The sequence below is a fragment of the Onychostoma macrolepis genome, chromosome 25 (genome assembly GCF_012432095.1).
Source record: "Onychostoma macrolepis isolate SWU-2019 chromosome 25, ASM1243209v1, whole genome shotgun sequence".
NCBI classification, from domain to species: domain Eukaryota; kingdom Metazoa; phylum Chordata; class Actinopteri; order Cypriniformes; family Cyprinidae; genus Onychostoma; species Onychostoma macrolepis.
In genome coordinates, this window is record NC_081179.1 from 12,903,491 (window position 1) to 12,912,829 (window position 9,339).

The following is a 9,339-nucleotide window of genomic DNA, read 5'->3' on the forward strand; positions in this document are numbered from 1 at the left end:
TATGTGTTTATTTATTTTAAATTCAATATTTGACTGATGTGATATCTTGCTTGTGCTTCCTGCCTGTGTGAGAAGTCATAATGCTCAGCAATGAAAGCAGCGTAAAACTCTTAAACATTAACCTGTGTCATGTGGATCATTCGCTGAGCAATGAAAAATAGCCTTTTTCATTACTAGTTACATTAGATTGATATTAAAACTATACTGTAAAAAATTGTGAACTTTGCAGTTAAAAAAAAATGCATCTGTGGTTGCCAGAACTTTACCGTAAATCCGTAGAAGGTTTTATTTCCCATTTTCAAGTTGTTGTTTTTTGTATATATATATACTCGTTGTAGGTTTTTCTTCCATTCGCCACCAAAATTTGTCAACATGATCTCAAGACACTGAGGATGCAAAATTGCTAAGGGATTTTTGATATCTTGAATGGCTTGGCTGTGGCGAGGCGAAAAACGTTTGGTGAAAACAGAGAAACAGGAAGTGTGCTATAACTTCAGTATACATTGCAGGGGCGGATCTACCGGGGTGGCACGGGGTGGCAACTGCCACCCTAAGAAAAAGCTGTGCCACCCCACCTGCCACCCCAGAATTATCACAGAATAAAATATAAATGTAAGCAGTGCTTCATGTGCTACTTTTCAGCCGCGGCGATGACAGCCTAACGGAAAATAATGGCAAAAAACAAACAAACAAGTCTTTCACTAAACTGTGCACAATGGTTGCACGCGCACGCAGCGCGCCCAGTGTAGTCGGCTTCATTAACAAATGACTCTTATGAACCGGTTCTTTTTGAGTCGAAAACACTAAGCGCGCCCCATACGAATTGTTTTTGCATTTGTTCGTGAATCAGATACTGATTCTCGATTTATTCAGAAGTCCTCTGAGAAATCTAATCCGGATGTGTCTGAGATAAGTGAGATTCATCCCGTAATTGTTTGGTGATCGATTCTCCGACCGCTCGCTCCACTTTCATCATGGATTTAGAGGCCTTTCTGCCATATCGGACGAAACAATAACATGAAATCAATAAGAAGATGCAGATCACGAAAACTAATAGCAGAGTTAGGTATATTGTAAATATTGTAATATTGTATTGACGTTTTCTCGATTGTTAACATAATTTAGGCTAACTGATTTTAGTTGGTCCATTTTCCCAAACCATTAATTCAGTTCTCAAAACAAAGACTCGTTTCTCAAAAAGTTTAACAATGATTAAGTTAAACATTAGGTAGCAAAACTGATTACACCAATCAGAATCTCTGCATCCCAACAACGGAGAGAGGAGAGAGCTGAATGAATAATATACATGGGTTTTACACATTCAGTATAAATACAGTACAGTACTAGTACATTAGATGATGGAAATTTCCATATTCTACATATTCTACATGTTGTACACCTTCAAACGTGTGACTGTCAAATTTAATTTGTAATCATTTTTTATGTGTAGCTACTGCATGTTTTCAGAACTGAGAAATGACTGCCTATAGCTAGTCTTGTGTCAGGAGACCAGGAAACTGCTGTATACTGTAATGAAATTTAACTAAATGTACAGTGGATGCTGAATTTACTTATTTTTATTTTGTTCATATACAATTCTTTGGTATTTTAACTTTTCTAGTGTTTTTCATCTACTGAAAGATTACTTTACAGTAGTAAAATGAAAATGATATGTTCCCCAAAGTTCATTGCTGAATTATTATTATTATCTGTAATTTAATTTATGTTGTATACTGTAATAGACATTGAGCTGCAATAATAATTCCTTAATCCTAAGAGTTTTTTAAGTGTTATTGATCTCATGAGTTTTCACTGGGCAGGAAAGTCATCTGTGTATTTGAATTGTGTGTAAGTATTTAAGAATACCTGTAATAACTAGATTGAAAAGTTTGATAGACACATTTATGCTGGCTTGTCTTAAATTTTTGTTTAAGAAACAGTTTAAGATAGCTTGGTCAGTTAGATGTTCTAGGTGTTTGCTAAAGTGTTGCTAGGATGTTCTGGGTGGTTGCTAGGCTCTTGCAGTTGTCGGGGTGTTGCTAGACTATTTATAGTGTGTTCTGGGTGATTACAGACATTCCCACCTTTGGTAATAACAGAAAATCAAACATTGTTTTCAAAACTGATCCAGTTGCAATGCTTTGATATTATTGTATTTCTTTCTAATGTTAGAAAATTCAAAAGTGTTACTCTTAAACTTGCACTAAAACATGATTTATACCATCTAAGTAGCCTATGTAATATTAATAGAACCGCATGTCTTCTTTAGTGATACAAGCTCAGAAACATTTAGAACCTGTTGAAGTTTTTTATATTGTGTATTGACTTTGTGCCATGATGGATATTGAAAAATTTTCATTTTAAACAGTATAGATGATTACTTAATGGTAATGCAATATTTGTGAACAACTGTGCATGACAGACAATCAATCCCCAAAAACTATGGATGGGGGCTTGCTTTGATGTTGCCACCCCTCATAGACCCCGTGCCACCCCTTTGCCACCCTAAAAATGATTTTCTAGATCCGCCCCTGATACATTGGCTGATTTTGATCAAACTTCAGTAGTTTGTTCATTGAAGAAGGTCAGTCACAAAGATGAGGCCATTATGGGTTATGTGTTATAGTGCCACCAACTGGCAGCAAGAAGTGTAATTTTCGAAATGCTTTGAAACCCGGTTTGATTCATACTTGATCAGAATATTGGCAAAATACAGGTAAAACTTCAAATTGATTCATAATATCTTAAATACTGTTGCCATGTAAACACTTCAAACTTTAAAATACTTATTTTATGTACTCCTCCAACTGCATGCCTAACAACAAATTATAAACTATCAAAGATTTCAACTGACAGGTGAAGGCTGTATTAGTGAGGTTGTCCACTTGTCATGGGATTAGAAATGTTTTAAGCCTAATCTTTTTCTGTCTGTCTCTGTCAGTTAGAATGACAAATAAATGCATAGAATCAGTCGATAAGTTTATACTATATTGCCAGTACAGTGCTTATTTCATCATTAGCAGTGTTGGGGAGTAACTAGTTACATGTAACGGAATTACGGAATTTAATTACAAAATAAATGTAATTGTAATATAGTTACAGTTACTGAGAGAAAAAAAGTGTAATTAAATTAGTCACTTTTGAAAATGTTAATGATTACAAAGGGGGTTACATCTGAATTTTCTCACACACACACACACACACACACACACACACACATACAGATTGAATTGACTTCTTTCATAAATTGCATTGACTGCTCTAAAATGTTTCAGTGTTTCAGGAGTTTAAGGCACAGAATAGGTTATACAACGAATACTGTTTTATTTCTTATTTGGGTTTATGCATATCCAAGATGGCGGCGCGATCAGACGCAGCGGCTTCTCCGGGTCCCAAAGTGGTGCTTTTATGTCTTTTAATGTCGTCTGTTCGTCTCCAAACAATGTCAATTTACCGCTAATTCATCGGGAGATCACTCCGGGATACATCTATGATCGCCAAAGCCTTTTAGATATCGACAACGCATACAAACACAAACTCTCGGCGGCTACTGAGAAGCTATGAGGACTTTGTTTACTGCTGGAGCCGGACCTCGAGACCACGGCCTCGCCTACTGACGCTACCCGCACAAGGCGGCGTCGCAAGCGTTGTGAGAGAGGACAGAAGCGCGGTAAGCGCGGAGGTATACGAGCTAGGCTAAGGGCTAACCCCATGAGACTGGCTCTTCTAACATTCATGCTCTCAAACGTTCGCTCTCTGGAAAACAAACTGGACTTAATTCAACTCAGTCGGTCTATACAGCATGAGGCAAGGGATTGTTGTGTGTCTGTTTTCACTGAAACATGGCTAAACGACAACATCCCGGACTCCGCCATTCAGCTGCACGGGCTAACCTGCTACCGAGCGGACAGAAATTCATCACTGTCTGGTAAGACTCGCGGGGGTGGCTTGTGTGTGTACGTCAACAAAAAATGGTGTAACAATGCTGCGGTAGTGACAAAACACTGTTCATCACTGGTGGAGTTTATGGTTGTGAAGTGTCGACCGTTCTATCTGCCGCAGGAATTCACGGCCATTGTTATTGTCGCGGTTTACATTCCCCCGTGTGCAAACGCTAAGGACGCGCTTCGTGAACTGTACAGCGCCATCAGCGAACAACAAACAAATAACCCTGACGGCTTTTTCATCATAACCGGTGACTTTAACCACGCAAACCTAAAGACAGTTTTGCCAGAGTTCTACCAACATATGAACTTTGCAACAAGGGGAAATAACACACTGGACTTTGTTTACACAACAGAAAAGAACGCATACAAAGCCGAACCCCGCCCCCACCTCGGGTACTCGGACCACATCTCTGTTATGCTAATCCCAGCATACAGACCACTTCTCAAACTTACCAAACCGGTTCTAAAGCAGATCACGGTATGGCCAGAAAATGCTACCTCAGCACTGCAGGACTGCTTCCAGGACACAGACTGGAACATGTTTAAAGAGGCGGCCACCTACAACAACCACACAGACCTGCAGGAGTACACTGAAACTGTGACTGCTTACATCCAAAAGTGCACTGATGATGTGACAGTCACCAAGACCATCACCACACGCGCCAACCAGAAGCCATGGATGACAGCAGAGGTTCGTAGGCTGCTAAAGACCAGAGATGAAGCTTTCAGATCAGGAGATAAAGCAGCCCTCAAAACAGCAAGAGCCAATCTGTCCCGCAGCATCAAAAATGGAAAACGGTCATATGCTCAAAAAATCAACAGTCACTTCACAGACAGCAGAGACACACGGAGTCTGTGGCAAGCCGTTCAGACCATCACAGACTACAAGCCCCCGCCACAGGCCTGTGATGATGACACATCCCTCCCAGATACACTCAACCACTTTTATTCACGGTTTGAAATGCAGAATGACACACCTGCACAAAAACTGCCCACACCTCCCAATGACCAGGCGTTCTGTCTGTCTCCAGCCGACGTAAGAAAGACCCTATCTAGGATCAACCCACGCAAGGCTGTGGGTCCCGACAACATACCTGACCGTGTACTGAAAGACTGTGCTGTACAACTGACAGATGTGCTAACAGATATCTTCAACACCTCGCTGAGCCAGGCAGTCGTCCCCACATGTCTCAAATCCACAACAATCATACCGGTACCAAAGAAATCACCTGTGTCCTGTCTAAATGACTACCGTCCCATAGCACTGACTCCAATCATAATGAAGTGCTTTGAGAGGTTAGTTATGCACAACATCAAAACCAGCCTCCCCAACACACTCGATCCGCTCCCTTTTGCATACAGTCCAAACCACTCTACAGACGATGCAATTTCCTCCACCTGGCTCTTACCCACCTAGAAAACAAAGACTCTTATGTTAGAATGCTGTTCATTGACTTCAGCTCAGCATTCAACACAATAATCCCACAACAGCTCATCAACAAATTAAACCTGCCGGGCCTTAACAATTCCCTCTGTAATTAGATTCTGGACTTTCGAACCGGAAGACCTCAGTCAGTCCATGTCGGCCACAACACCTCGAGCACTACCACACTGAACACAGGTGCCCCACAAGGCTGTGTGCTCAGCCCACTGCTCTTCACGCTGCTGACCCACGACTGCACTGCCAAGTCCAGCTCCAACCACATCATCAAGTTCGCTGATGACACAACAGTGGTAGGTCTCATCAGCAACAATGATGAAACGCACTACAGAGAGGAAGTGGCACAGCTGGCGAAATGGTGTGGCACTAACAACCTGTCCCTCAATGTGAGTAAGACAAAGGAGGTTGTAATGGACTTCAGAAGAAACTCCGGTGATCACCCCCCACTGACCATCGACAGCTCGCCTGTGGAGAGAGTCAGCAGCACTAAATTCCTGGGGGTGCACATCACAGAGGATCTCACCTGGACCACCAACACAATGTCACTCTCCAAGAAGGCACAACAGCGCCTACACTTTCTTCGCCGGCTGAAAAGAGCAAGTCTCCCTCCACCCATCCTCACCACTTTCTACAGGGGCACCATTGAGAGTGTGCTGACCAGCTGCATCACTGTCTGGTACGGGAACTGTACTGCAGCAGACCGCAAGACCCTCCAGCGGACAGTGAACACAGCTGCAAAGATCATCGGTGCCCCTCTCCCCTCCATCCTGGAAATTTTCCTTACACGATGCTCCAGCAAAGCCAATAGTATCGTGAAGGACTCCACACACCCCTCCTACAGTCTCTTCCAGCTCCTACCATCAGGAAGACGGTACCGGAGCATCAGAGCCCGCAGTGCCAGACTGCTCAACAGCTTTTTCCCCCAGGCTGTGAGAGCCCTGAACTCAAATCACCCCGCCACTCTCTGAAACCCCATACAAACCCCCTACCTCCTGAAACATGGACCATCTGAAAATGATGGAACTTTTTTTTGTGCAATCGAAGTGTGCTACACACAGGTGAGTGGGCCTGTACAAACCACCTGTAGTAGCACACTCTCCTCCTCTATGCGCACTAGTCACTTTTCATACACACTGCTGTGTGTATACAAATCCCACAGACTCAGTAATATATGTATGTTTACATGCTTATGCACTACAAATCATCCTGCACTGTTCCCCAGCCAGCTGCTGACTCACAATGTTTCTCTTCGCACATGTACAGTATTTATCTGAAGCACTCGTATAGTTTGTATAGTCTGTATTTTTTTGTTTATGTATAGGTAAAACAAATTTTATATATAGTATATTTATAGTCAAAATATATCACTAGGATAGTTGTGTATAGGTTTATATTGTTTTACTTCATTGCTTTATGCCTGTATTTATGTAGCACCGTGGTCCTGTGAGGCACGACATTTCGTTCCACTGTATGCCCCTGCATGTAGCGGAATGACAATAAAACTTGACTTGACTTGACTTGATGCTTTATTTTTTAAGATTAATTGTTTTTTTCCCAAGGCATTGATAGATGCCAGTGTTTCCTGTCATGACTACACTGTAAAAAAAATTTACATTTTGAAAAATTGTGGAAACTGACAAATAAACATTGACCCAAAAATTACCCCCAAACAAAAAATGCATTGTACTAATTTTAGCTGAAGGTCTGAAGTTAAAAGTAAAAATATATATATATATTCACCAAACTTATTAAATTGTGCTGAATTAAAAAAGTTATGACCAGTCTTGAAGAAAAAAAATAGGTGACTAACTTTTTAAGACTAGTCTAAGCAGTTTATGCAACCGGCCCCTGGTCAGAGCCCAACTCCACCCACTGGCAATATTTTAAAAATGCTGGAAAAGTGGGCAGAGACCAGCGGAGACAGAGGGGACGAACTGAGCTCGTGCAGTGGAATTAAATTACAACACTTTACAACACAAAGAATTAAAACACTTTATAACCAAATGTCAAAATATTTACTCGAATCAATGCACAGCACTAATAAAGACATGGTCTTACAGATCATTAACTAAAAAAAGTAGTTTTAGGGTTTAGTTACCCTTTAAACAGAGTGCAGGTCTCAGTAATTTCGACATAAAAACGAAAAACGTGGGTATTACATGATCTTACATTACATTACCGCCTCTGATAAGTTAACGTAAGTATTCGCTAAACGAATTAAACTGAGTTTCCAAATGTTTTACTTTAGGACAGAATACATTTTATATAAATTGCATTGTATTTTGCAGAATAACGGTGAATTCACGCCTGTAGTCATGTCGGCATTATAGTGGTGGAAATGGCCAGAATTCACTGGGGGGGACTCTAGCTTGGAAAGGGGGCAGGGGTTAATAATGGTAATTTTATATGACCTTTCAGATGTATTTAATATAATAACATTTATTAACAACTTATTTAATATTTTCTCTAAACCTTATTGTATATTTAGACAAGCACCTGCAATTCTGGCCAAATTAAATATACGTTGTGTGTGAATTTGCACATATTACTTTGCGAAAACTTTTGCAGTTCGTTTTTAATATTACGTTCTTGAGGACTCTATGCTTACATTTCTTTTCAGAAGCACCAGTGCTCCTACTTAAAAAAAATAAAATAAAATAAAATAAAAAAATAGGAACAGACCTTTTGATCAATGACAGGAGGGTCATTCCTGGGATTTGGTAACATTTCAACTTGGAATATACATGTTTTTCAACTAGATGTGATTCAACTTCTAAATACCCCACATCATTAGGCACATATCAAACCTCCAAAAAATATTCATCATATTTTAATATATCATATTCAAAATAACATATTTTCCCACCTCAGGCATTAAAGACCTTTTATTATTTTCAGGTTTTTTTCCCAGCTTTTTTTTTTTCTCAACCCCGTAACGGACAAAATGTGATTGGTTTAAAAAGGATTTTACACAGAAATCGTTATAAAACAAACATCTACCTACTGCTCTTGTGTCCCTGATAACAATTTAATGATAAAAAAAATTTACATTTATCACCATTTTCACATTTTTATAGGACTGAAGCTAAAAATACACAAATTGTGTGTCTACAGTCTCTTTATTTTTGTACAAAAAAAATTTAATTTAAAATTTTAACTAAAACCACAATTTTATTGTTTTATCCCTTAACATGTCAGATGGTAATCAGCAAGAAATACTTTTGTTCTTAATTGTCTTCCCTGTATTTTTCTAAAAATATTAATGTGACAAGGTGTGATAGGGTTGAAGACTGTAACACATTTGAAGAGATACACTGCCTTAAATTTTAATTTTTGGTTTTGTTTCTCTCTCATATTGTCCCCTTGTTTCTGGGTCAACATATCTGCATGGCCAACATTCTCTTTCTGCTGCAAATGTGGGCACAATTTCTGATGTATGATGCTTGTCAATGTTTAAGTGCACATATTACGTCAAAAATTCTATTTAAAACAAAAATATGAGTTGTCATGATTTTGGAGTATATATTGTCACATGTTGACCCAGTTTCCTCAGTTCCCTTATTGGTTAATTAGCTCCACACCTGTTTCTGTTCCCCCTTGATTACGTTGATTATTTAAAGCCTGTGTTCTCCCCTCATTCTTTGTCTGCTATTATACGTTTACCACTCCTTGCTCCTGGAATTCTTCTGTGGACTATTATTAAAAGACTTTTGTTTGGATTACTCCCTCGTTGTGCGTTTAATTAGCTTAACACCACGTAACAGAATAGCAGACCGATACTGTGTCACTCTTTTTACGTGGTCCGATGCAGCGCTGGTGTAACCAGTGAATCCGTGCGTGGAGCACGGCTGATGCCTGTCACTGACTTACATTGGTATCACTTCTGTGAGCCCATCACGGAATTTTCGGCGATTCCGTGATGCCACCACAGATTCGGGGATTAAGAGTCCG